Source organism: Oryctolagus cuniculus, chromosome 10 (assembly GCF_964237555.1).
Source record: "Oryctolagus cuniculus chromosome 10, mOryCun1.1, whole genome shotgun sequence".
Lineage (NCBI taxonomy): Eukaryota > Metazoa > Chordata > Mammalia > Lagomorpha > Leporidae > Oryctolagus > Oryctolagus cuniculus.
Window position 1 is genome coordinate 35,916,133 of NC_091441.1, and position 26,671 is coordinate 35,942,803.

Consider the following 26,671-nt stretch of genomic DNA (forward strand, 5'->3'; position numbering starts at 1 on the left):
ATGTTTTCTACTTTCATCTATTTTGTAAGCAATTTATTTTTAACAGTGGATTTATAGTAACAGTCAAAGAGAAATTGAAAATGGAGACATAGTTGTATACACACATGTGCTTAGTACTTACTGTGCAGTCCTTGCTTTCAAAGAAGAAATTCTTCAATCAAATAGTTTGCACAGTATGCTCCATCATATAAGTCAACTGATGGTTTCCTCATGTTACAGCAACTGCTCACCAATAACCACTGAGTTGCAAAGTGACATTTAAAAATTTATTTATTAGAATAGCAAAGCAAGACAGAGACAGACAAAATGACAAAGATTTCTTTGTGGGAGGCAGGGCCCGTCTCCCACAACATGGCACTGAGAGGAGGTGAACAAATTTTACACAGCTGCTTCATCAATTTGACTGCTAGAAACTGCAGGAGCTGATCCAACCTCGTATTGGAAGAGAACGGCGTGCTCAGCACGTGGACAGCGGAGCACGGATTGGTGGAAGAGGACCATAAAGGGGGAGAGAGACGGCACAGGAGAGAGTTCGTTGGAGAGTTAGTTGGGGAGTTCGTTAGAGAGTTTGTCAGTTCGTCCGCTCCTTTTTTCTTACTGTAATAAAAACTCTACCGAAGAGGGATCAACAGCGTCCGGTGTGGCTCCTCGGCGGGCGGGGGAGCAACATTTCTTGTCTGCTGGTTAACTTCACAAATGCTTACAACATCCAAGACTAGACCAGGCTAAAGCCAGGATCCAGGAACTTGGTCTGAGTCTTCCATGTGGTGGTAGGAACCCAACTACTTGAGCCAGCACCTGCTGCCACCAAAGGTGTACATAACCAGGAAGCTGGAATAAGTGGAATTGCTTCTCCATCCCACACATCTGATATTGGGCTGTGAATAACCCAAGTAGCATCTTTACCACTATGCCAAAGGCCAGCATATCAAAGTGATTGTGAGTAGCTGCTTAAAGAATTTCTGTTTTGTTCAATGCAAGACAATACACATCATATTTTAATGGAGAGTTAAATCGCACCTTGTTAAAAACCAGGGAGCTCAAACTTATTCATGCTATGTGTCTGAATGCCTGAAACATTAATTAAATCATTACCCTATTTTTGTTGCCAACCATGCAGAGCTATATTGTCCTAAGGTTTCTTCCACAGAAGATAGCAATGACAAAAGACCAGATCATCCAGCCCATATTTCTCAATCCTGGTACAAGAAATACTTCTCTCAAATACTAGTTCAGGTAGAGTAGCTAACAGAGACAAAGGTAAGAGCGGAAGTTATTTCTCTTGGTGTGTTTGTAGTAGGAATATAGGACTTTTAGAGCTGGATGATGCCTTTAGAAACTGATATTACACCATGCTTTTGGGATAGGACACAGGCACCATGTGGTATCTAAATGATTTGCAGAAGGTCACACACTTTCACCTTCAACTCACGGGAACTGTGGTTTCTTTTGGAAAAGCACAACTGAATACAGTCCCGAAGGCCATACCTCTGTACCAAACATTCTTTTTCCTTTTCTGATATCATCATGATCTGCCACTCTTTACTGTGGTGCCTCAGGAAGAAGCAAGGGAGTCTTAAAAACCACCCAGCTCTCCAGATTCAATTGGCAGGTTAATCGAAAACAATTTTTTTATAGCACAATAAAGGGCCTGGGAACAGTGGAACATTAATATTTGTTTCCCAAAGAGTGGACCCTGAGAGAATAAAGCTGCATGCAATTGAATTATGGTACCCATAGTGTGGGGGGATACACTTCTCATTGCTTCATTTTACACCACCATTAATCAGATGGCGAAGAGCAAAGGCCGCCTCACCAACTGCTCCCAGGGCACCCCAAGAACATTGTCACCCCCACATCCTGGGAAGGGCAGGCAGCTTTCCTAACTATCTGATGTGATTACAATATAGTTTTCATGATGCATTCTTAATAAAACAAAAGGTGGCCTTTTGACAAAAATATCATCCGGTTTTTTTTATAATGTAAAATACAGCAATTTTATCAGCATTACCACTGATTGGTTGCCATTAGCCCCTTGCCTTCTAATAAAATTTATGATACCTTTCAGGAGCCCAATTTGATAGAAAGTGAAGTGATTGCACCCTGCTTAGATATCTCTCTGGCATCTATTCCAACAATAATGCGGTAATTTTATGCATGAAATAGCACAATTGGCATAAATAGTTATAATACTGAGTGCTGTCTAAGGAAACTGGCTGGTGGAAAATTAGAAAGCGCTTCACACTTTTGAAACAGGTAATTAGGATTTTTCTTCGTGCTCAAACAAGGCAGACTGGAGTTTCATTTTATATTTCATGTTTCATTAAAATATAGGTGTTAAAAATAAATGTTGAATTTAGAATTGCATATATTATGAAATTAAAGGTATAGCACATGCTGGGGGTGAAAAGTGTACAATGGGACCTTGGAGTGTCATATTTAGTTGCAGGGGGAGTATGTTTTTTAAAGTTTGGACAGGTAACAGAGCCATGTTTCAAGCATGCTACTTTGAAAAGGATTGATTTAGAAATAAGTTGCATTCAATCACCAGGTCTTTAGCCCAAGAAGCAGTAAGCTGCCTTGATTTAAACTCTAACTGAGGATGATCTGTTTTAATTGGCAGGCAAAGGTAGGTTTAGGGTCGTGAGGGATTCGCTGAGCAGTTTTGAACTTTACATCGGGCTCAACAGTTTTCTGTCTATCCCAGATTTCTGTACTGACCTTGGCTGCTCATTCAGACCTGAGCCAACCCCCGATGGAATCTTTTTTATTCTCTTGAACTGTGCTGTAGTTTTGGGAGGTGGGCAAAAGGCTGTAATGACACCGTTGTATTAACCTCCACTTATGACCCAGCTGAGGGCAGGCTTTTAAGTTTTCCCAGCTGTGTCATTAAATGTGTTTCTCTGGCCCCACTGACATGACACCATCACAACCCCAGCCACAGACTAATGACCAAGTTGTGAAGGCAGCATGTTGGAGAAGGGCATACCTACGGATAAGAGTCCAGAAAATGGGGCCTGTGTCTTCTTGTTTTCATATGACTACCCATGTGGCATTATGCAGAGTACTGAGCCCTGATGTGCTTCAATTTCCTCACCTGTAAAATTGTGTCCTTATTCTCTGTATTAGAAGTTTGTTGTGAAAATACAGATTGCAAAATATGTAGGAAAAAAGATAAAGAAAATACATCTCTCCATGGATGTACAGTACATCACCATGTTTCTTATAGAACTATACTTGGGGCAGAATCATTTACCGGTTACTCAAAGACTGATGCATTCAATAGAAAGAAAGGTTAGTTTGTGAACCAAATTAGAGAAAACTGTGTGGCTATCAAGCTTTCATTAACTCACAATTTTCTGCCCCCCACTCCCCACAAGTGTTGTCAGTGATTTAGCTTTAGTGCTTCAAAACTCTGCTTCCTGCCTTCACTCTAATGGAAGCTCAATTACTCTATGGTCCAAGAAAAAGGCATCCTCACCAGTTTCTTTTTTCTTAACTGGCTTAGTAAATGCTGTTCATTCACATGCCCAACTCATATATTAAGAATTGTTTAGGGTTCCTTAAAAGGAAAGATGATTTATAGATGAAGTGGAAGCTGATCATGCAATAGCTTCCAAACCAGTAAACTTAATCTTTTCTGATTTCTCCCCTGAATTTTTTAACAGAAGGGAGAGAGAGAGAAAGAGAAAAGCAAAAATTCAGAACTTGAGGTAACAGCAAGACATGGGTAAATAGAAAGCCCATAGGCAAAAACTCTACATAAAGAACGTTTATAGAAATCTAATGAGACACAATGATGTAATGCCATGTCCAAGCATTGCACGCATTCAAATTATATTCAATAATTGTAATAATGGGGAGAAATAATTTCCAAAATTAAAAACCTCTTTGTTGAGATTCACAAGAGTGCATGCAATTAGTCAAATAAGTTGAAAACAAGTTCACACAAAATCCTACATAAAAATATTTGTATTAGCTTCATTCATAATTTTCAAACATTGGAAGCAACCAAAGTTTCCTTCCATAAGTAAAGGAATAAACAAAAATGGCATATATATAATAGGAAATATTTGTAATTGATAACAAGAAATGAGCTATATAAGCACAAAACAGCATATGACAATTTAAATGCATATTTCTAAATAAAAGAAATCCATATGAAAACATTACCTACTTTATGGTTCCTACTATGTGACATTCAGGAAAAGGCAGAGACATTAAAAATATCAGTGTTGAGGCCAGCACTATGGTACAGTGGTTCCAGTCACCATCTGCTCTAACTGATTATACCAATACAACAAATTATAACTGTAGTCAAAAAGAAAAGGGATATACTCGTAATTTCAATAAACTATTGCAGAATATTCTTTTTTAAAAAAGATTTATTTATTTATTTGAAAGGCAGAGTTACAGAAGGCCGAGAGAGAGAGAGAGGTCTTCCCTCTGCTGGTTCTCTCCCCAGATGTCTGCAACAGCCAGAGTTGCACTGATCAGATGCCAGGAGCCAAGAGTTTTTTCTAGGTCTCCCACATGGGTGAAGTGGTTTTGGGCCATCTTCTACTGCTTTCCCAGGCCATAGCAGAGAGCTGAATCAGAAGTGGAACTGCTAGGTCTTGAACTGTTATCCCTATGGATGCTGGTACTGCAGGCAGTGAATTTATCAGGTACGCCACTGCCCTAGCCCCAGTATATGCTTTTTAAGTGAATAGACTCAGCCCATTGGGAACTGATTTTAGATACCTCAAGTCCAGAAAGTCACTGCAAATTCTCTAAGGTATAAGTTAAGTGATGTAAGAGTTTACAAAACAGGCTATTTTATTCCATCTAGATGTAGTCATCACAATCATCCACTTCAAAAATTATCAGTGTGCCTCTGCTTTGTAGAAAGAGAAATTGATCAACAGAGGCAGAAATTTCCACAGATTGGATTAAAATTTCTTTTTACAAAGATTTATTTATTTGAAAGCAGATTCACAAGAGAGAGAGATGGAGATAGAGACGGAGACGGAGACAGAGATAGAGATAGAGATAGAAATAGAGATAGATAGGGATTATAGAGAAATCTTTCATTAGGTGGTTCACTCCCCAAATGGCCAAAATGACCAGGGTTGAACAGACAGAAGCCAGGATCCTGAAACCCCATCTAGAGTCTCCCACATAGGAGGAAGGGGCTCAAGCACTTGGGCCATCTTCTGCCCTCCTAAGCACATTAGCAAGAAGCTGGAATAGAAGTGGACAAATTGGGACTCAAGCCAGCATTCATAATGTGATGCATGTGTCACCACTATGTCAGCCCCAGTGAAAAATTTCTTGCCATATAGATTCCAGAAAGTAAGTAATGTACAAATTTTCCTATGAGTCATGTTTAAAGATTTATTGATCTGTTTTGAAATTCAGAGTTACAGAGCAATGGGGGAACTAGAGATCTTCCATTCACTGGTTCACTCTTCAAATGGCTGCAATGGCTGGAGCTGGGCCAAGCCACAGCCAGGGGACAGGAACCAGGAGTTTTACCCAGGTCTTCCCACAAGTGGATACAGGGGCCCAAGTACTTGGTTCATCTTCTGCTGCTTTCCAAGGCATATTAACAGGGAGCTGGATCAGAAATGGAGCAGAGGGACTTGAATTGATATGTATATGGGATGCCAGCATTGCAGGTTGTGGCTTAACCTGTTACACCACGACACTGGTTCCTTAGGAGTCACTTTTGTCCAAAGTGCAAAGTTATCACATCTAAGATGGAAAAGCAAGTTAAATAAGATAAAAGCGACAAAATCAAAATAAACAAAAAAGCCAACTTCTTCATTGGTTTATTTATTTAATGAAAGATTTTTTGGGTAAGAGTGGAATCCTAAGAATGTATGGTAAAGTAATTTAGCTTTGTGAGTTTGTTTTGTTAATGACTTATGATGTTATCATGATAATATGAAATTAGATAACATATTGTATAAGGAATCCACAGAAAACCATTCCTTTTTATCTCTTTTCCTTACTCAATTCTTTTTCATCTTCCTATTTCAAGTGCCAGGGAACCAGAGATGATCTAGGTATTTCATTGTCCTTGAGAGTTGCCTATTTAGTGGAGGAGCCATGTAATTATACAAAAGCAAAAAGCAATCATAAATGTTGTATACACTATGTATGGATTATTGTATAAAACTCTTGCTCTGCCTGGAATTTCCAGAGGAGAGTTCACACAGGAGATATTGTGGACGTAATGCTGGACACTGGCAGGGGAGGAGAGGGCATTCATGCTAAGGCCAAGACACTATAAGTAGGTTAATATCATGAGGGTGTAAACTGTTTGTGGAGGAGTGGTAGGAGATGAAGCTGAACAGATAGACTAGTACCAACACATGTAATGGCCTGAAGTGTCATGTTAGAAGCTGAAAATTTTTCTCTGTGGGCTATGGAGATACACAAAGGCCAGTAAGTAGAGATTATCTGGGCCAGGCAGTTTATAAAGAGGACTCTTGTGACAATGTGGAAAGCAGAATGAAAACTGATTAAGAATCAAATAAATTAATTCAGAAAATGGGAATAAGGAAAACAAAATTAAAAGGTATTTAAAAGGTAATGGAGGGGATTTGATTAAGATGGCGGGATAGGGAGGGAATTTACCGCTCTAGTTTAGAAGATAGTTTTAAAAAAAGTGGAGAGAGTACAGTCTCAGGGAAGAGTTAGGGAGAAAATAGCAGAGGAAACTCCATGCAAATTAGAGGGACACAGTGGACCTACATGGAAGGTGTGGACACACACAAATCAGGACCTCAGTAGCTGAGAGCCTCTGAACCAGCTTTGGAGAGACATGAGACCAGACAGCAGCAGCCCAAGCCACTACTGATAAAGCTGCAGGAAAAGCTGGGAGATAATCCAGCTTGAAGCCTGATGGGGGATAGTGTACTAGCCTAACTAGAGAAGAAAGGAAGGCGGGGGGCACTGTTCTTTCTCACTGATCACCCTGCAATGGCGCCCTGTAACAAGAGAGCAGGCACCATTTTGAACATACATAACAGCTGTGCCAGCTCGTGCCCATGCCCAGCACCCAGCCAAGCAGAGACTCCTGAGTCTGGCGGGGAGAACTGATGGGGGTCAGGGTGCTCCTGATTGTGGGAAGCTTGTGTTCCAAGACTGTGAATACATTGATACTGTGGAGCTTTGGAAACACTGAGGCTGGGACATTGGGCAGCCACTATGGGAGACTCCAGATGCTCTGGGCTCCATGGTTCCCTGGTGAGGAACAATGCTGGGGAAACTGCTTACACTGAGGACTGCACAGATCCTTTGTGTGGTCCTTATGGAAGTGTGGATGAATATTATACCCACTGGAGCTAGCACCCAGGCACTGGTTTCCAGTGAGGAGAGGAAATGAGCTGAGTCTATGCCAACAGAATAGAAAAACCTCCCCTCTGGTTGAAAAAAAAAAAATTTCCATGCTCAACCTGGGTGTCATCTAACACTCCCTTCACACTGGAGCACAACAAAGCCAGAGGTATCACAATACCAGATTTCAAGACATACTAGAGGACAGTTATAATCAAAACAGCCTGGTACTGGTACAAAAACAGGTGGGTAGATCAATGTAACAGAACAGAAACTCCAACAATCAATCGATGCATCTGCAACCAACTTATCTTCAACAAAGGAGCTAAAATCAATCCCTAGAGCAAGGACATTCCCTAACAAATGGTGCTGTAGAAACTGGATTTCCACATGCAGAAGTATGAGACTAGACCCCTACCTTACACCTTACACAAAAATGCACTCATAATGGACCAAAAACTTAAATCAATGACCTGATACCATCAAATTATTAGAGTAATTGGGGAAACTCTGAAAGATATTGGCATAGGCAAATTCTTCCTGGAAAAGACTCCAGAGGTACAAGCGATCAAAGCCCATATTTACAAATGGGATTACATCAAGCTGAGAAACTTCTAGGTGACTACAGAAGGTGTTAGCAGTTCACTCCAAGATAGGGAGTGATTACTGAGAGAAGAGGAGAGGGGAGAAGAGGAAAGGGAAATGGAGGAAAGTCTAATTTCAAGTTGGGAATATGAGGACCCATTGGCCAAGGTGACTGAGAAAACAGTAAGTGATGTGGGAGGTGGGCAAGGTGTTCCAAAAGCCAACTGAATAAAGTATTTTAGGGATGAGGGAGTGATGAACTTTTCAAAGTGCTGCTATAGAGTAGAAGAAGATTGGAACTGAGAATTGAGTAATGGATTCAGTAATGTGGAGGTTTTTGGTGACTTCACCAGGTCAATGTCTTTGGAGTGATGGATGAAAGCTTGATTGAAACAGCTTCAAGATAGAACCAGGGTTCAGAGAATGGAAAAAATGGATATAAACAACTCTTTCCAAGAGTTTTCCTAGAAAGAAGAGAAGAGACAGGTATGAGGGGTATGTGGGGCAGAGAAAATTGTTAAAATGACAGGCTTTATAACAGGTATATAAATAGTTGAGAACAAACAGTACAGTGATTGATGGTGTGGTAAAAAGTGACAAGGGCAGTTGCAGAAATAAATCCCTTTGAGTATTTTAGAGATGATGAGATCCAGTTTGGTATAGAAATGCTGTTTCAATATGAGTAGAAAAAAAACAGTTCACTGTAACAAGAAAAGCATAGTAAAATGAGAATGAGAATGCAAGTATGTTGGTGACAATGTGACGGGAAATGAAAATGTTTTCTTCTGAATTTTCGGTTTTCTCAATGAAATGAAAGGTGAATTCAACTAGAGAGTGAGAAGTATGAAATATGCTAAAAGTTTGAGAAGAAAGAAGAAATTTTGAAGGTGTCCTAGAGGATAGTTGCAGGGTCAAAGAACGAGGGACATATAGAAAGACTGCAGGGACATTTCGAGAGTCCACAGCAGATGGATGGTTATAAACACAAACTGAAGCCAATCAGCATTATTATTTTCCCCAGTCCACATCATAAGGATTTAGTGCACAATTTCAAGTGAGTAAATAAGTTTCACCAAGTAGAGAAGGGAGAGCAAAGAAAAGGCAGGCATGTGCAAAGGAGTGAGTAAAAGACTGACCCTAGAGTCGAAACTGGGGAAGAAGGCAGGAGAAAACAAACTAAAAAATGAATCTTTGATAATGAAAAAGTTATGGGCTACAGATTGAGGAACAGTGCTGATAGATTGATGGCTTGGGAACAGTGCCTCAAAAGCATTGGGGATTCATGCAGCAGGCTTCCAGAGCATGACATTAAGGACAGGTCAAAGTCTAGGGAGATATGTGAGTGAGAGGTGTTGTTAAGGTAACCAACTCATGGCTGGCACTGTGGCTCACTAGGCTAATCCTCTGCCTTGTGGCACCGGCACACTGGGTTCTAGTCCTGGTCGGGGTGCTGGATTGTGTCCCGGTTGCCCTTTTTTTTTTTTTTTTTTAAGAGAAAGATTATAATTTGGAAAGGGAGATGTGAATATGTATATATGTATGGGTTATAATTGTTTAAGTCAAAATCTAAGAAGAAAATTTTAATGGAAACAATTAAATGTGACCTTGACCCTTGAGTAATAACACTAGCATGAAAAGAATGATTATTTCAATTCTTGAGCTGTTAGTAAAAAAAAAAATTAAAGCAGGATCCATGTGATATATTCTCAATAATTGGTTCATTTTCTCCTGTGATTCACTCATTTGATGTCATTTTCAAGAATAGAAAGGTATCTAGTGTGCTACATATTTCTATAAATGAATACATACCAATTTCAAGTAACATTTTATTTTTGAACCCCTATTTCTACTGTAAAATTATAAATAAAAATAAATATGAGTTATCCAGGAAGATACAACTAAGCCTTTCCTGAATTTAAAAAACAATGCACACAAATCAGCTGTGGTCAAAAATACACCAGAAATCAGCAGAAAAACACAAAGTTTTATAACTTACTTCTTATTTCTCTAATGTACTAAAGCATTTTCATTTGCTGTATTCATTTATATGATTAAAGGGCTTTTAACTGGGGAAATTTTCATATAAAAACAAGCATTTCCCATTTTAAAGCCCGGGTCTTTGTGCTATGTAAGACTCCAACCGCAGACTTCTGACTTCACTGCAGTGGCAATGGAAAAACTCTGGGTCATGAGGCTGATGTTTATGAATTACAAGGTGAGAACAGGTTATGTTACCCTGAAGTACAATGTCATCATCTACTGATGACTACCTCAGACCTGTCAGCAGTACATCTGTGAATAAATAAGAACGTATGTTTTATATAAAATAAAATTCATTAATAAAAGGAAAATAGCTAATATAAGTACAATAATTCAAACACTGTACTCATAAAAGTTTTTAATATATTTTTTCTATTCAATTAAATAAATTAATTTTAGTGTTCTGAAAAACCACAGTTAGGCTAAAAATGCTACTGCAGTTGTCAGGGTAAATACTTAATGACATTCCTTTGCCAGGTGTCTTCTGAGCAAACATTCTGCAGGAAATTGCAATGAGATAAGCTCCACTGACCTCAAAGGTGATGGTGGCCAAAGTGAGCATATTTGATTACCTTGGTCTAAATTCCTTAAACTTCTTGAGTTTGCAAAATTAGACAAACCTTCTGGTGGAATTAGACCCCTAGGATCTCCTCTCTTTAAATGAAGGGACAGCTTATTTCAAGGAAAGGTAGATGTATCTTAAATCAATCCCTTCACCATCTGTTCTGTTGCTAGTTACCAACAGGATTGTAAGGCAAATACAATTCTTAAATGCATTTAAAGATACTTTTGACTTTATTAAAGTATATGTTTTTGCTTGTTTACCCAAAAGTACTTTTTTTTATATTTTTTGACAGGCAGAGTGGACAGTGAGAGAGAGAGACAGAGAAAAGTCTTCCTTTTTTTTTGCCATTGGTTCACCCTCCAATGCGCCACGGCTGGCGCACCGCGCTGATCCGATGGCAGGAGCCAGGTACTTATATTGGTCTCCCATGGGGTGCAGGGCCCAAGGACTTGGGCCATCCTCCACTGCACTCCCTGGCCACAGCAGAGAGCTGGCCTGGAAGGAGGGCAACTGGGACAGAATCCGGCGCCCTGACCGGGACTAGAACCCGGTGTGCCAGCACCGCAAGGCAGAGGATTAGCCTAGTGAGCCATGGTGCCAGCCCCAAAAGTACTTTTTAAGTTAAAATGAAGAAGTAAATAATGTGTATGAGTGTGTTTGAACACATTCTAAGTGCTAGACACTAATAGGTGGCACCCATATATTATCCCATTTAAGAATATTTTTCATAATTTGTTTGTACTGGAAATAAACAGAAATGCTGGTTCTAATCTTCTTTTTTATTCAATGAGAGTATATGCTTTTGACAGAAAACCAGACACACACTAACCAGAGAATAGTATAAGGGAATTAATCAAATATGACTCAATTCTAGGCTGTGGGATATATTTATAATAAATTCAAAGAAAATATGTATTATTGGGCTAGAATTGGAGAACTGTAAGGCTAAAAACATGAGTTCATACTAGATAAATGTTTGCTAAATTAAGCGGCTGCTGGGTGTATGGAAAAGTGTCATATACATGTACAGCTCATATAATTAAGATTTGAATTGGGAGGTGGAGAATGAATGGTCTCTTGATCTTTTGGACAGCTCCAAAGAGCCCTCGCTCCTCTACTGCTGTGATTGGAGGAAGTTAAAATTGTTCTAGGACAATTCACAAATTGACTAAGACCGCTTTTATACATAGGGAAAGTCTTACCTTCCATGGGTGTGATATTTGGTTAGACAAACATGTAAGGTTTCTATCCTGAGCTCTTTACATTTTTTTTTATGCAGACAACCTTAAAAGGGGGTCAGGTTATCTCAAAGTAATTTCAAAATAAACCAGTTTATAAAATCCTTCTTGGCAGAAAAGTAGCTGCATAAATAAATTAGGCATATGCTGTTCATGGCTGCAGGACCTCAGGACTCAGGTGAACTTGCCTGGTTTTATATCCCAACTTTGCTTCTTAACTAGCTCAGTGTCTCTAAGCAAATTTATCAGCAACTTGAGCACAGTTTCCTAGACTCTGTGAAATCAATGTAAAGATAAGAACCAATTTCCAGATATTGTTATGAAGATAAAAAGTGGTAACCAGTGAAGAGTATTTGGTATAGTTCCTGGTACATAAGAAGTAATCTGTAATATTTATCTATAAATATTTTTATTATTATTTTATTATGAAAAGTGATAGAGGGCTAGAGAACAAACAGTGAGGGGCATAAGGACTCAGGCATCAGAAATGACCCAATGTTAATGGGGCAAATAATAGAAAAAAAGAACACATTGGCTAACTTTGTAATTTTTCATCAGACTGGCCCTGCAGAGACACTCTTAGAAATGTTTTGCCAATAGCCCACAATATTCCCTGTCAGCATAATCTTTTGCAAAATAGAAATCATAATATCCTGCGTTTGTAGAATTCTAGAATGCTTCCTTTCGCTTCTTTCCATGTCTTCCCCCACGGCTCCAACGAAACTTGGAGAGTACTGTGCCCAGTGTTCATTCCACCAAACCCAAAGTTATCACCTCCGTGCAGCCAAGTCTTACATGCTACCTTGGGCCTGGGGACAGAGTGGGAGGAAGTTGCTGTCCATCTGAGCAAGTTAGGTGCCCAACTTGTCCAGTTATTTCCCCATAAAGCACCATTGATCACATGCTGGCAAATGACACTAGTACTGTCAGTGAAACTCACTCCAATTTATTAGTAAAAGGAATAAAGCCAGACCAGAGCTTATGATAACAGCAACGATCAACTTTATAGGGAATCCTGGTTGGGACAATGCATCCCAGGCAGGTTTTTTTTTTTTTTTTTTTTTTTTTGCCAGATCCTCCTCAGTCTCCCCAAAACATCCCTTCTGTTCTCAGGTTTTCTGGTCTAAGTGGGATGATAATGTGGAGGTTACTTTTCTCTCCATGTGGTAAAGCCACTCACACCACTTGAAAATGCTTATTTAAAAAGCTAATGTATTTTATTTTTAGATTATTGTTTCAGCATATTTCCATTAATTTAAAATAAAAATCTTAGTGGAAGCATTTATTCTAGTAGTTAAGAGACCCTTGTCCCACGTCAGAATACTTGGGTTCATTTCCTGCCAATGTGGATCCTCGGGAGCAGCAGCAATGAGTCAACCATCAGGGTTCCTATCATCCACATGTGAGACCTGGATTGAGTTCCTGGCTTTGCCTCCGCCCACCACTGGCAATTGTAGGCATTTGGGAGCGAACCAGCCAATGGAGCTCTCTATGTAGTCTGTCTGTCTCCTACTCAAATACATAAAAACTAAAATGAAAATCTTTTCCAGTCTCTTAATGCTATTAAGACTATCTTGGGGCTGGCATTGTGGTGTTGCTGGTTAGGCCACCACCTGCGACACCACATCCCATGTGGGCATCTGTTCGAATTCCAGTTGCTCCACTTAAGATCCAGCTCCCTGTTATTATGCCTGGGAAAGCAGCAGAAGATGGCCCAAGTACTTAGACCCCTACACCCACGTGGAAGACCTATGTGAAGCTCCAAGATCCTGTCTTTAGTCTGGCCTCCTAGCCTTGGTTGTTTTTGCCATCTGGGGAGTGAACAAGCAAATCAAAGATATTTCTTTCTCTATCTCTCTCCTCTCTCTGTAACTCTGGCCTTCAAATAAATAAATCTATCTTTTAAAAAAAGAATATCTCACTTTTTGCGCAGAATCTAGAACTAAATTTCACACAGTACTTTTAGGGTGACCACTTTGTATATGAAATTGTAAATGAATTTGGATGAGTTATTTAATCTCTTGAACTGAGTTTGTTTTTTAAAAAAAAGCTCCAGACATATTAATCACACAAATTCTGAATTATATTTATGAAATCTCTAAGTCTCTGTTGGGTTTCTATACAGGTTAGGGACAGAATTATAATAAACAGAAAACAATTAGGAAGTTGAGAAAGAAAAATGCAGTGCCAATGTATGTATATTGCTGAAGATAATTAGACTAGGAGGATGCAGGCGGGAGAGCGTAATGTCAACTGAGTAGCAAGCTATGGTTTCACAAAGGGTGTGGAATCAAGCTTTGCTTTGTCAAATTGAATATGAACTAAGATGGAGAACATAGGGAGGCAAAACAGAGAAAATGGTATAAGCACAGTTGGAAGGATGGGAAGGAACAGGGTAATGTTCATAATGGCATTCCCATATGGCATTAAGCTATACGCGTGAAACAACATTCTGATCAGGAGAATGTTCCACCTGTGGTAATTTTGAACATTCTTCAAGTGCATTACAAGGTACTTAAAAGATACAAGGAGCTCATATTGGCCAAGGCCATGGTAGAGTGTGCTAAAATTTCAGCTCTGCCACTTACTACCTGAGTGACCTTGAATAAGTACGTTAGGATTATTTATTTATTTATTTGAAAAGCAGAGTGACAGAGAGAGAGGGAAACATGAGAAAGAAAGAAGGAGAGAGAGAGATTTTCCTTTCACTCGTTCACTCCCCAAATGGTTGCAACAGCCAGCTCTAGGCCAAGCTGAAGCAAGGAGCCTGGATTTCCATCTAGGTCTCCCATGTGAATGAGAGTATGGCAGGAATATGTGGCAGGAAACAGAGGCATCTACTGCCTTCCCAGGTCTATTAGCCGGAAGCTGGATCAGAAACAAAGTAGCTGAAACTTGAATTAGTGCTCAAAAGGGAATGCTTGCATTTCAGCCATAACACTGACCCCTTGGAAAAGTATTTAAATATCTTTGTTTCAGGTTATCCATTTCCATAATAACGATGTACAAATCTCATAAGAATGTTGTAGAGAATGAAAATATTATTATAAGTGAGACTTAGGGCTTGCTCTACGGAAGTGAACTTGTGAGTGATTGCAACTGTTATGGTTGCCACTGTTATTATTTTTAGTAGTATCAAGAGTGTTCTGATATTTAGAATAAGATTAGATTGATAAGTGTCATAAGATATGGTTAACACATACATTCTCACACACAGGGTATACCTCAGTTTGCCTGAGACATTCCCCATTTACACCTGTGTTGATTGTTTAAAGATTTATTTATTTATTTATTTGAAAGGCAGAGCAACAAGGAGAGAGAGGGAGAAGGAAAATTTCCACCCAATGGTTCATTTACCAAATCAAGAGTCAAGTTCTGCCAGGTAAGAGCTAGGATTCTAGAACTCCATCCAAAACTTACCCATTGGTAGCAGGAACCAGAGTACTTGGAACACCTTCTTCTGCCTTCTCAGGCACTTTAGCAAGGAGCTGGATTGGAAGCAGGGCAACCAGGACTCAAACTGGCACTCTCATAAAGGATTCAAGTGTCTTGAGCTGGAGCTTACTTTGCTGGGCTGAAACATCAGCCCCTTCACCTGTGTTCTAGACATAAACACTGAAAAGCATGTTTTGTTACTCTCAAATATGTCCTGTTTTACACAATACATTTTGTAGCTATGCCTACTATAATTGATACATGCCATTGACCAGTGTTTATTTTCTAGCAGGAGAAATTATAGGATGAAGGTAGAATCTCTATGGCCGTAGGATTCTAGAGAAGAAAGGACAGCAAGAGAAACTGCTATTGTGGATCCCAGGGCAGACTCAGCCACAAAAATAGGGACACAAGCAGAGAGCTCATGGTAAAATCTAATAACAAAAGCAGGATACAGCTGAAAACAAGCACTTTCCTTTTCTTGAACCTGACTCCTGACACCCCACATTCCTTAATTAGTTCTGAAACTTTTCTTAGCACCATTCCTTGGTAGAACCACAACCCCTATGGATAAAAACCCCTTTGCTCAGACCCACGCTGGTCTACCCTGAGAAGGGGAGCTGATGCTCCCATCACTTTGATCTGATTTAAACCAAATGTATAAACAACTCAGAACAATGGAATAAATAAGTCTTCTGTCGTTATTTTCCCATTATTCTCTGACTTTTGGGGCCCTATTATAATTGTCCCCTGTCCAATCATATCAGAGAATTTATGGTGAGTGACCGTGTGTTATGTTGCAAATTTGACTTTGTCTCATTCGATGTTTTACATCATACCAGTCCCAAAGGGACTAAACTTTTCTAGTGAAAGTGAGACCATTAAATTGAGATAAAATAATCTACTTATTTTATAAATAGAAGAGGTCAGAGGTGGTATGATAGAGGGTTCTTGTAGCTAGAGGTTTCTTTTCTAATTGTGCAGTGATAGATGACCGTAAGGAGGCAGAGGCTGGGTTGAATAGAGTGGAATTCTTTGCATTATTTAGCTGGTGGCAGTGGGGACAGACTCCAGGAGGATGGAGACCAGGGATGGAATACTAGGACATGTACTAGAGAGAGAAGAGAGGACCTATGACGTGTGCAGAGGGTTTTATGATAGGTGAAACTGTGTGTGGGTTGACATGTTGTCTGTTATGGAGTTACACAGTAAATCCTTTCTCCACACTGCAAATGTAACCATTAGACCAGAACATTCTACATGGCTGGCTGATTATTTTGTTGCCTGGGCACTTTTTCTAGTACCATGGTAAGGAACCAGATCGAGTGCAGAGTGAGAAATTGAGGATGTGGGGTCTCTAATCAGATCACATACAGCAGATGAGTAACTTCATTTATATGCACCATACTGACATAAAATCTGGACTCAAAGAAAATTTAAAGCTGAAATTCTGGGTTTTAGATATCATATTTTAAATGATTTGTGCACAGACTTTTGGCCAGTCAAGTCTGAAGGCGATGACTCTTTTTTGGGAGTGTTTTCTGGAAAGACACAGATGAATTAAACCTATAAACTTTTAAATGTGGAACAGGAGATCATAATTTAAAGAATATCCAGAGAACCCTCTGGTAAAGCAAGAAAACCGTTTGTAATGCAAATCATCCTTCCCTTGCGTCATTATCTTGTCTTGTAAGTTTCTGAATTGGGAAAATGCTGGGCCCACCTGTACTCTACACACTACGCACTGAGAAAGCAAAGCATAATAGATGGTGAGCCCTAGGAATATTTCAACCCTAGCAGCATGGTTCACTGTTGTCTATGACATGTTGTTAAATTATTGATACCCAGCCAGGCTTTGGGACACAGGCTTTGTTGTTTCTAGCTAACAAAGCCACCTGAGAGAAAGTCCTAATGAGCGAGCAGGGACTTATCAGTGGTGGGGTGAGATTTCTGGGCAGCAAATCCTGCCGTAACAGGAAAGGGCTACAAATTATTTGGGCTGACCACTCTTGCAAAAAGGAAGAGAAAATAGGTGCATTAATGAAATTCTTACAACAGATGGCAAACTGTCCTTGGATCCTCTGGTGGGGGAAATGCGAGGAAAAAAGAACTTTCAAAGAATATTTTATATGAGTGTATCACACGGAATGCACTTACTCTGAGGACTCACAGAGAGCTATCTAAGAGACATTCAGCTAAATTATTTAACAGAAGATGACAGAAAAGAATTAAAGAAAGAAATTTTCCCATCTCAAGTTAAAACAACAATCCAGTCTCTATTCACGGGTAAATCTCTGGGTCCAGATGGTTGCCCAACAGAATTTTAGCAAACATTTGGAGAGATAATAAGGCCTGTAACAGTAGATAATTACTCACTTATATATGGCTCAGTGCCCCCTCATCTACATTAGTTTCTATAGCAGCTTTTTGCCAAAAGAAAGGAATCAGACCCCTGCTCCATTTTTCTCATTTGTAACATAATCTTGCTTCACTCTGTGCAGATGCCAAAAACCATCCTTTTTATTTCAGTGTCCTTATGAAGACCTTTGAACACAATCGGAAGGTGAGAAAACATTAAATATTACTGAAAGGAGTTATGAAAGCAGCCACGAGGAGTCCTTGAGAAAAATGGGCAAAGATGCAGCCTCGTTCTCAAGAAACATCATCCAGTTAACACACTTAACAGTTCTGTGGGAGGAGCTCCCCTTCACATTTATCCCTCACTTCCACCCCTCACTCTCCCAGAAAGGATCATGAAAGGTGGCATTTTGGGAACATGTAGGATGGAACATCCACCCAGAGCTTAAAGAGCAAAGGTCGCAGACATTTTGGACAGCAACTAGTTTATAGTCATTTTACCAGTCGCTTTATGGAGGCTGATGAGTTTTAACAATCTGTGCTCTAAGGCTTAGAAGCAAGGGCAAGGCTCCAAACTACAGGCTTCACTGACCACACAGGCTATAAATGTCTCCACAAATTATGGATGCCTCAGGGAGACAATAATCCTTAGAGCTTATAGATTTTTCCGCCTTCTGCAAAGCATTTGACAAAGATGAATTAATTAGTCTTCTTATCAATTCAGTGACTTCAGATAAAGTGATTTTTCCCATTTTACAGATAGAGAAACTGAGTGCCAAGAATCTTGCTTTTAGCTGTGAACACTTGGGAGAGGAAAAATAAAATGGAATATTGCGTTCTCAGGCAGGCAAATCTGCCTATTTTTTGTTAACTAGAATCAGCAGTTTTCTGTTAACTAGATTGTGGCATCAATGTGCAAAAAGCACATGAGTGTTTCTTGATTAATGACATAAAAACAGTTATGGTTCCCCAGGTGCTTTGTGTGTCCTCACTGTATATATGTTGGAATGTTCCATTTTTACCAACCTTTAGAATAGTGACTTTTTTCTTTTGCTGTAACAGAAACAATCAGGGCAGGAGAGAGGGATTTTTAACAATCTTTATGCTCATTTTTTAAAATTAGTTAAATCAGAATCTCTCTGGGGTGGTAAGACCAACACCAGTATTTTTAAAGTTCTTAGATTATTTCAATATGTGATCCAATTTAACATATTTTGGATGAGAAGGTTGAAAGAAAAGCAGAGAAATGAATGAGTATCTAAAGTTAATAATAGGCTCTTGAGTTTATTCTACTTTATTTTTTTTCCAGGGAAAGAGACTTGAATTATTGGATGAGTGGAAAAGACCAGCAGAGAAGAAACATAAAAGAAATAGAGGAAAGAAAGTCAGTAATGGAACAAGTTCCCAGAGGAAATAAGAAAATAGGGATTAGCCATCTTCTCCTTAATGTCTCCATGTGCACTCAGGGAATTATTTTCTAGTGTCTATTACCCTCAGTTTTTTTGTTTACGTGTGGGTCTTCTTTGCAGACTACAAATTGTTTGAGATGTGGAACACTGAACTAACAGCATCTTCAAGAATATCTGAGGTATAACAGGCTGTCAGGTGCCAAGTGAGTGAAATACTGAACTTAAGAAATGTAAAATTCTTTCCATCCTGGAAAAGGTTCTGCAGTGTCTCTTGCTTAGTGCTTCAAATGTATACCATTACTCGCTCTTTTAGACTAGAGTCTTGATAACCTGAGTTAAGAACCATTGCCAGGACATTGTAAAGTACCATGCTATTTCAGCTATTTCTACCTCTGCATAAACTCTTTTGACTGATTAGCCAATCAATCGCCAAAAAGACTCAGAGAATGTAAACCTAGGTAGTTTATCACCATTTGGTGAGTTTGAGCCAAGGGAAGATAAAACTAGGAGAACAGGGGGTCTTTTTTCTGGGAAGCAACATGGGGAGGGTCTGGAAAACTGAGTTCTAGTAGCCAAGTTGAGCATACATACGTGTGGTGAGCTGGGGAGGAGTCAAGGTTGATGGAAGACAATTGCACACAATGTTATGTATGGGGTGGTCAAAGCCAGACTTTGAACCTCACATTATGTGATCAAGCTATCATTTAGCATGGTTTGTGTTCTCTGGCTGCTCAGAAAATCAAATAATAGAAAATGACACTTCTCATTGGTGGACAGAGTCATTCCAGAGAGAACACCATTTGATGTTTGTAGAATATTCTGTGAATATAGAAAAGTATCCCATATAATGCTCCAATTCCTGACTAGCTAGCAGAGGCCCCTGTTTTCTGCCATCACTCAGTTTTTTATTTTATTTTATTTTTTAAAGATTTATTTATTTATTTGAAAGTCAGAGTTACAAAGAGAGAAGAGAGGCAGAGAGAGAGAGAGGTCTTCCATCCATTGGTTCAATCCCCAGTTGGCCGCAACGGCTGGAGCTGCTGTCCAAAGGCAGGAGCCAGGAGCTTATTCCAGGTCTCCCACATGGGTGCAGGGGCCCAAGGTCTTGGGCCATCTTCTACTGCTTTCCCAGGCTATAGGAGAGAGCTGGATCGGAAGTGGAGCAGCTGGGACTAGAAATGGCACCCATATGGGATGCCGGTGCTTCAGGCCAGGGCACTAACTTGCTGCACCACAGCGCTGGCCCCCATCACTCAGTTTTTAATCTGGCTGTTGTTCAACACTTAAAGGATAGATCCCTCTTTCCTCTTATTTTACATTGTAATTCAACAAATGGCTCTGCCCTGCCTTGCCTTGACTTCAATACTCATCCATTATTTTCTCCTTGATAATACTTATTCTATGATCAACCTATTTCTATTTTATCTTAAATTCTTTCCTAAAGATTGCTTTCACCTCCTTATTTTAATCTTGAAGTTATTTCACTTCTAAAATCACTAGTTCAAAATCATTGCTCCCTGGGTTCAATTTCCTATCTTTCCAGCTTATTTGTTTGTATAGTCTTCCCATGAACATTCAGACCTATTCCTTTGACCCCTGTTTGTTTTGCTATCTATAGGCTTTTAACTTACTTTGACTTTCCTTTTTATCCAGCTTTGATTGTGTGACCCTTCATTACAATTAAGTTTACAGAAATGCTGAATACTTTGTCTCTCTTTTTTAAATTACTTTTATCAGGGACAAACTCAAACCTTTATGAAACTATTGCTAGGGAAAATATTTGGCTGGAAAAAAGTTTCACATGAAAGTCTGATTCCACTTAAATTTTTGATTATCAATCCCAGCTGAATCCCAATATTAGTACTAGGTAATAATTGTACTATGTTTAATTAGTCAACTTCTCTCCAACTTTCACAATATCAAACCTATTACATTTTCATTCATCTTAAGCCTCTGCCTAATTGCTGCTGCAAACTATCAGCAGACAATCTTATTCTTCCCTTTATAGGGAAAATTGAAGCCATCATGAGAACCCCTTTGTCTTTCCATCTTTCCATCTATATCCACTTTTCCATCTATAACTTGTTAAAAATGAGGAGTTATATATCTTATACTGCCAATCACTTCATACATACTTAGGAAAATAATATTCTTTATAACAAACTAACTACTAATTAGAGTGATACTAAAAATCTGGTGGAGATTACAGCAAACAGACTCTGCCCGACTTCATTCTTCCTGTTGCGCCACTGGAGGATTGCGAGTTAGACAGAGCCAGACTTGATGATGTCACCACATCCACAAGCTCTTCCAGTCAATGTGGCCTTGGGCTCTCTGCACTAAGCTACAAGAACTTGTCCTTCACTGTTCTCTGTAATCATCTACAAGCATCAGCAAATGAACATAAAAGGGCTGCAGGTATGGCATCAAGACACCAACAAAGGAACCAGCATTGTCACATCATAGGTTAAGCCACTCCTAGGAAAGCAGCAGCAGATGACCCAAGTACCTGGGCCCCTGCCACCCACAGGGATACCCACATAGAGTTCCAGGCTCCTGGCTTCCACCTGGCCCAGCCCTGGTTGTTGTAGCTCTTTGGGGAGTGAACCAGTGGATGGAAGATCTTTTTCTCTGTCTGTCACTCTGCCTTTGAAGTAAATAAAATAAATCTTAAAAAAAAAAAAACAACAACAATTTAAAAATGTTTATTTTTTGTAATTCGAAATCCAAGAGTTCTCTTTTCTATGAACTTTTTGAAGACTCCTCATGTGCATGGATTTAAACACATTTTGCACCAAAGTAAACATCTTTTAATTCCATTTTCCATGAGCCTTTTGACATCTCATATGTGGCCCTTCTAGTCTCCTATTACAGAGCTGGAAACACTGAATGACAGGCCCACTTCCTTAATGTGAGAAGAAGGGAACGAGGAGAAAGAAAGGTGACATCCCCTAGACCCCAACCCAAACCAAACCAAAATAATCCTTCTGCACTGCTGATGAGCCCACTAGACAGCAGAGGCTCTGAATGGAATCCACGTTCAAGGCATCATAGTCACTTACATAAAGATAAAATGTCAATTTTGCTCATACATTTTTTAATTTTTTGTGCTTTGCATATTAGTTACCACAAATCAGGGAAAATATATGATATTTGTCTTTTTGGGACTGGTTTATTTCACTAAGCATGATGGTTTCATGTTATATCTGTTTTGTTGCAAAAGACATGATTTCATTCCTTTTTATGGCTGAATTATAGTCCATTGTGCATACATACTGTGATTGCTTTATCCAGTCATCAGCTGATATATGTTAACTACTGTGAATTGAGCTGCTATAAACATGGATACAGATAACATAGTTTATTTCATTTCCACTGGGTAAATTCCTAGGAGTGGACTGTCTGGGTCATATGGTAGACCTAATTTTCAGATTATATAAGCAGAAATTTCCAATGTATTATGTATTATGTAATTTCCCCCCACATTCTAGCCAGCATGTTTTTTTTTATTTATTTATTTATTTTTTTATTTTTGGATAGCAGCCATTCTAACTCAGGTAAGATGAAACCTCATTGTGATTTTTTTTTTTTTTTTTGCATTTCTTGATTAAACCTGGTGGCCGCGGCACCGGCACACCGGGTTCTATTCCCGGTCGGGGCGCCGGATTCTGTCCCGGTTGCCCCTCTTCCAGGCAAGCTCTCTGCTGTAGCCAGGGAGTGCAGTGGAGGATGGCCCAAGTGCTTGGGCCCTGCACCCCATGGGAGACCAGGAGAAGCACCTGGCTCCTGCCATCGGATCAGCGCAGTGTGCTGGCCGCAGAGCGCCAGCCGCGGTGGCCATTGGAGGGTGAACCAACGGCAAAAGGAAGACCTTTCTCTCTGTCTCTCTCTCTCTCTCATTGTCCACTCTGCCTGTCAAAAAAAAATAATAATAATAAAAAAATAAACCTGGTGGCCATTGATTAGTAATTCCTGATTTTCTCATACCTGTTAGCCCCTGTAGCCACTATTTCATTCTTTTACCCTATGTATTTTACTGTTTTAGATACCTTATGTAAGTGTAATCACACAGTATTTGTCTCTGTGGTTGATTCATCATGTGCATAATTTCTTTTATAAAGCTAAAATTCCCTTATGTGTATATATATATATATATTTTTCTTCTTTACCTATTCATCTGTATATGAACATTTAGTTTATTTCTATACCTTGACTATTATGATCCTCTGAACACTTGAACTGACTTTGATCAGGCTTACAGCAAAATTCTCACTACGCTTTTCCATGTACTGTTTACTAAACATCTACCATGTCCTGAAAACTTTTTCCTCCTTTTCCTTGACTTCTCAGCAAAATAAAACATTCCTACCCTCTTTCTGTTGGTAACATTAACATTATGGTTTTCTGTATTTACTCCTATTTCATTGGACATTTATTCTCAAGTTTGTCTTTAAATATGATTCTTCACTGTTTGACTTTAAGTGTCTTCTTTCCTGGCATTTAAAAACAAAAATATTAACGGATTAGTAAGATAAAGAGAGAGAGAGATCTGCTTGTTCACTAACCAAATGATTGTAACAACCATAGTTGAATTCAATCTGCTCCTCCCTTGTGGATGATAAGGACCCAAAAACATGATCCATTAATCCATTAACTGCTACCTCCCAGTCTGTACATTAGCAGGAAATGGAGGCGAGATTTGAACCCAGACTCTCTGGTATGGGATGTGGCATTCTAAGTGATGTCTGAACCCTTGCACCCATTGCTCACTCATCCTCCTAATCTTTTAACCTAACTCTTTATTCTATCCCCAGAAATTATGTTCAGTTATAGTTTTCTCATTTGTTTACCAGTGACTCAAATTTTCATTCATATGCACAGTTTTTCTCTAAGCTTTATACTTAAATATTCAACTTTTTATTATATATTTCATAGAAGCCTCAAGACATTTGCAAAACTAAATTTATGATCCCCTATTGCCAATATGCTTATATTCTACAGTTTTCTCTTGCTTTCTATTTTTTTGTACATTTTATTGCATGGATTAAAAATTTCCACAGAATGAGGAGGAATTATTATATTAGATGTGTCTACCTTATTGTTTTTTTTAAATAAAGATTTATTTATTTATTTAAAAAGCAGATTTACAGAGAGAGAGGGAGAGCATGCACACCTGTGAGAAAGAGAGGGAGAGGAAGAGGGAGAGGGGGAGAAAGAGAGAGAGAGGTCTCCTATACACTGGCTCACTTTCCAGATGGCCATGACAGCCAAGGCCTGGACCAATTTGAAGCCAGGGGTCAGGAGCTTTACCCAAAATCCCACATGGTTTGTGGGGCCCAAGCACTCATGTTTCCCAGGCCATTAACAGGGTGCTGAATTGGAAGTGGAGCAGCCAGGACATGAAATGGTGCCCATACGGGTTTCTAGCATCACAGGAGGCAACTTTACCTGCAATGTCACAGTGCTGGTCCCTCTACCTTATTGTTGACCTTATTTGGAATGCTTCTAAAATATCGTCATTAAGTGTAATGATAGTTGTGCAGCAGCTGACACTGCAGTTACCTGGGTAGTATTCATTACACTCTCCTTGCATCTTACTAACAGGTAATTGATTTTAAAAGCGAAGTAATATGTGTAATTTTTTTAAATCTTGCTTTTCCAGTCCCCATTACAATGAAAAACACAATTCTGGACAATGCCGTGTGTATTGAAGGTTTCTGGAAAAGGTTTTTTGCATTTTTAAAAATATTTATTTATTTATTTATTTGAGAGGTAGAATTATAGGAAGAGAGAGAAAGAGGCAGAGAGAAAGGTCTTCCATCCAGTGATTCATTCCCCAAATGGCCACGACAGCAGAACTGGGCTGATTTGAAGCCATAAGTCAGGAGCTTCTTCTGGTTCTCCCATGTGGGTGCAGGGGCTCAAGCACTTGGGCCATCTTCTACTGCTTTCCCAGGCCATAACAGAGCTGGATTAGAAGAGGAGTAGCAGGGATTTGAATCAGAGACTATATGGGATGCTGGTGTCTCAGGTAGTGGCTTTATCTGCTATGCCAGAGCCAGCCCTGCTTTTTTGCTTTTTTACATAGTTACTGGTTCTTTTCTTTCCCCCTTCTTTTTTCCTGCCTTAAATGCATATATGAGGAGGAGCTACTTTTGCATCAAAGGTTGTGTGTTGGAAAAGTACAAGGAGCTGGAAACTTTGATAGTCACTCTTGGATTGCCCTACTTTCCTGTAATACTACTTCCTAGACTACTCACAGCATGAAGCACATGAAACTTTCTTATTTAAGCCCTTTCCCTTAGGGTTTTGGTTATTCTCAGCTGAAAAAAAAAGCTTCACTCATATGCATTTGTGATAGGAAGAATAACAGTCTCCCAAAAGATGTTCACATCTTAATCTGCAGAACTTGTGAATACGTTCAACAAATGGTAAAAGTGAATTAAGATTGCAAATTGTTAACATAAACTAGCCTTAAAATGGGGAGATAAATCAAGATTATTCAGATCGACACAATGTAATCACAAGGGTCTTTGAAAGTGAAAGAGGCAAGTATTAGGAAAATAATAGTGTGATATAAGAAAGACTTGACTAGCCACGACTGCCTTTAAAGATGGAGGAAAGAGACATAAGTTAAAGAATATGGGTATCTTCTAGTAGGTGAACACAACAAGGAAGCAAATTCTCCCCTAAAGCCTCCAGAGGGATTGCAGTCCTGCTGTCAAAATGATTTTATCCCAGTGAGACTGGTGCCTGATGTCTAACATACAGAACTTTAAGCTAATAAACTTGCATACTTTTAAACCACTACATTTGAGATAATTAATTAAACAATTTACATAAAAACTCAATAATCATTAAAATATGTACATTTTAATAAATTTCTTCTCTTCTGAAAGGAAATCATCCATAGAAAAATTAAGAGTTAAAATTTTGCCAAACCCATTTTGTCAAATGGGTCTGATTGTCCTTAGAATTTCTCAGACTCAGATATGTGATTAAATTTACCAATTTGTTTTTCAAAGTTAGGGTAACCTTAATTTTTAAAACAGGGGCAAGTATTTGTATAAGAAACTATAATTACAGTCCAATTGTGATGATGGACATACTGATAAATTCCTTAAAAAGGGTACGCAAAGCAATTTCAGCAACATGTTCATGCATTGTTTATCCTAGGAATAAAATTATTGTTTAAATAGGAAAACTTATTAAAGTAATCACAATGTAATTCAGTGTATTAACAACTAAAAGGAAATGAAAAATAGGACCCTGTCACTATACTTATTTCTCAGTAGAGCCAGAGAAGAAAGCATTTGATTAAGTTTTATATTTGTTCATTAAAAAGTACACTTAGCCAAACAAAAATTTCATAAACTTCATGAAGAGTACTATATTAGATTTTTATATTCTCTACCCTCTCAATCTATGGGAAACACTATCTCTATTCTTCCTTCTGAAGCTTATATAAATTGTTTGAGAAAATATGTAACCTTTAGTATCTGGATTCTTCACTTAGTATCATGCCTTTGAATACCTTTATTGTTGTAGCATCTATCAGTAATTTAGTCTTTTGTATTGCTGAATAATATTCCATTGTATGAAAGAATCAGTTTGTTTGGGCCGGTGCCGTGACTCACTTGGTTAATCCTCTGCCTATGGCGCTGGCATCCCATGTGGGCCCCGGGTTCTAGTCCTGGTTACTCCTCTTCCAGTCC

The 26,671-nt window shown here is 39.0% G+C and overlaps 1 long non-coding RNA gene across 2 annotated transcripts; it reads left to right on the forward strand.

Annotated features, from left to right (window-relative positions):
- The first annotated feature begins 548 nt into the window (after positions 1 to 548).
- On the forward strand, positions 549 to 25,755 carry LOC103349331 (uncharacterized). Of its 2 annotated transcripts, none has more exons than XR_517542.3 (4): positions 549 to 939; positions 15,055 to 15,136; positions 17,719 to 17,752; positions 18,857 to 25,755. It is a non-coding gene; the product is annotated as an uncharacterized lncRNA (long non-coding RNA). The 2 variants fall into 2 exon arrangements; XR_011379179.1 differs by lacking the exon at positions 549 to 939 and adding an exon at positions 4,522 to 4,667.
- The last annotated feature ends 916 nt before the right edge of the window (positions 25,756 to 26,671 follow it).